The following is a 3,370-nucleotide window of genomic DNA, read 5'->3' on the forward strand; positions in this document are numbered from 1 at the left end:
CGGTCGGGCGCCCAGCAGGCAGGGCGGGGCCCCACCGCCCTCCGGGCGCCGCCCCCTGTCAGGGCGGGCGCACAGCCGCGGCTGCCACCCGGGTGCGGGTCGCGGGCCCGGTCGGCTCGCGCTCACGCACGCGCGCACGCAGACCTGGAGCGGCGGCGGCGGCGGCGGGCGCGGCGCGCGGGGGCACCGCCACCCTGGGTCCCCGCACGGCCGCGCCCCGCCGCCAGCATTCCCGGGCGTGTGTTAGTTAGGCTGGGGTCATCTGACAAGGGGACGCACCCGTAGGGCCGGTGGGCGCTCGCTTCTCTTCCGCAGGGACCCAGCTCAGACTGCGGGCAGCGCGTCCGTGCCCACGTGGGGGCGGGAACGCAGGCGGGAGCGCGGGGCCGGGCTACGGCTGACCTCCGCGAACATCGTCTCGGGGGAGCGCGCTTGGCCGGGACACGCCCCCAGCCCCCGGGCCTTCCGCGCTCAAGGTGTGCGGAGGGAGAGCCAGTCAGCAGGCGCCTGCCCCGCTCAGGAGCATGGTCCCGCCACGAAAGTGCCTGAAACAGTCTAGCAGCAGGCACAGATGAGAATGGGAGCCCCAAAGCACAAGACAGCCAGGGATTACAGGGGTTTGTTTTGGGGGAGGATAGGGATTGTTAGGGAAAAAAGTTGCTGTTTCCTCGGACCCTCCCAGACACTCCTGAGCGTTTTGTAGGTTCTTGGAGTGTACCTAAAGGGTGAAGTACATCCACTGTTCCATACAAGGACAATACATCAAGAAGTACTTATAGGAAATACAAAATCTGGGAGGTGAAAACAGTGGGAGACTTGGTCTTGGATGTGAGATGTGTGAGGGAAGTCCTAATATGGATTGATATGGACTTATCAGCTTTTTAATGACCCTTCCCTCCCAACCTCCTACCCACCCCACCCCCCTCCCCCAGCAACATCCCTCCTCCAACTCCTCCAAGCCCTAGCAAGCTGGTTGTAAAGTGACAGAAGTATTAACAACAGTGAGGATGAAATGAGAGGCCACATACCAGCTGGTATAGGGCGGATGCTGCAAAAGTGGTCATTTTCTCCCCTTCTTTGCATTTGGGGTCCGTTTCCTGTTGCCTGTCTCCTCTGTGTGCTCCTAGCGCTGTACCATGGGGAACCCTGTGTCTTCATAATATCTATCTCCTCTCTTTGTAGGCCCTCTGTTATCTCCTCTATCAGATTAATATATTAATATCTGCTGCTTTTAATAGACTCAGGGGCTGGGGACAATGGTATGCCAACATTTATACAAAGTACAAAACCCTATACAAGCATAAGGTAATGCTGGTGTTGTTGGGTGTTCAATTGATGGGCCCTGGGGGGTGACTCAGCCAATCCGCATCTTGAAGCTCCTCCCTCAACTTACTGTACTTGTTCCAGGAGACTGTGTGCTTTCCTAACCACTCCATACCTGGAATGCACACTTCTTATCCATGCCTCTATCCTTTCCTGCCCTCGGGAAGGACAACTCTGTCCTCCCCTTATTCCTGATTATGGGAGGTTCTGCAAGAAGGGCTCCCCTCATGTTCTTATGTGGCTGTCAGGCTGAGGGCTCTGAGATAAGTTCCTGTGGGTGGGAAGAACTGCTCAGGAAGGAGATGGTCATTGCCAGCATGAGGCACAGATCAAGAGACACCACTCCCAACTCATCAGCAAGTCTGGGTTCTGCCTCCAGAATAAGTGTCAAAGTTGTCCATATTTACTTTACTGCTACCAGAATCATACTGTGCTTGGAAGACTGCTTTAGTCTTTTAACTTGTTCCACAGAGCAGCCTGAGAGAGCTCTAAAATATAAATCATACCATGTCACGCTCCTGCTTCAAACCCTTCAGAAGCATCTCTTCACAATTAGCCAGACCCTCAAAACCCGTGTACTGACCTGACCTATCTCTCCAATTCTGATCATCTCCCCCATCCTTTGCTCTCTGCCCTGCAGCCACTGTGGCCACCTTGCTGTTTCTCCTTCTAGTCTCAGGGCCTTTGCACTTATTGTTCCTTTCACCTGGAATGCTCTTCTTTTTTGCTTTTCAAGGTACTGGCTCCTTCTCAACATCAGATCTTAGAAAATGTTATCTCCTCAGTGAAACTTCATTTATTTCTTCCTAGGACTCATCTGTCAATGGCTTGTTGTTTATCTGTTGTCTGCCCCCATAGACCACGGATGCTGTGAGGGCAGCAGCTCCTTACCTATCACTGTGTCTCAGTGTGAGCAGAGCACCTGTTGCAGGCTGGGTGCCTGGTAAGTGCCTGTGGGGGAATGAGTGGGGGCATGGAGCTGAGCAAGAGGCCAGTTAAGCAGGACGAGAAGAACATTCTTGTTCTGTGGGTTCAGAACAGATGAGCAGATGATGTGTGATACTGAATGGATGGTAACAAAGGTGGTGCCTCCAGATGGCAGCAGCATGGGCTGATCTAGCCTGTGTAAGCCACAGTCAACCAGACAGCCAAGCACCATGCTTTTTCTGAGTCCATTTTTCTTTTAAGTCTTCCTGAGACTTCAGTAAATTCTTATTTGAACCAGCTATCCCGGTCTCAGCTCTGCTGTAGGGAAGATCAGAGTGTCCTCATTTGAGCTATGGTATGAAAAAGGGATCCACATTTTTTATAAGACCATGGTGGTGATAGCAGCTGAAATTACTACATACTATCCAAGGATAAGGGAATCTTGGGGGATGAAAGTTGATGCAATGAGACTTAGCTGCCTCCCTAACATGGGAAACCCTCCAAACTCATCCATTTCTGATACTATTAAGGGAGAGATGAGATTTTGGTTTTCTTGCCATCACATGGTAGGTTTACAATTATATCTCTATATCTCTATTTCTATCTATCTATCTATCTATCTATCTAAATTAATGTTAATACAGCATCTTTATGAGAAAGGTCAGCACAGAAGGATCACTGTTTGAGACTGGTTCAATGATGTGAAAATAGGAGCTGCAATGTTCAGCTGCACATGTAGAAACAGACAGTTGTCTAAATTTAGAGATTGGCTTCTGTCCTGTCTCTCCTAGCTAACCCTGTACTTCAGTTTCTACAAAAGTGTTAAACAGAAAGAAGCTTTAAAGCCAGAGAGATCTGGGTTCAAGTTCTGTTTTTCTCTTACTACTTGTGACTTTGGGCAAATTATTGAAACTTCTTAAGTCTTTCTCCCTTCACCCATCAAATAATGATACTGAGAACTATTTTTGCAGGATTATTGTAGGGATTATATGAAGTGATATGTGCATATACAATAGTGCCTAGCAATGTCTGAACTATTAGCAGCTATTTATTAAGTATATATTAGGTGTTAAGTACTTTGCATATATTATTTAACTTCCACAACAACTTTTTTTTTTTT

This window comes from Panthera uncia, assembly GCF_023721935.1.
Source record: "Panthera uncia isolate 11264 chromosome C1 unlocalized genomic scaffold, Puncia_PCG_1.0 HiC_scaffold_3, whole genome shotgun sequence".
Lineage (NCBI taxonomy): Eukaryota > Metazoa > Chordata > Mammalia > Carnivora > Felidae > Panthera > Panthera uncia.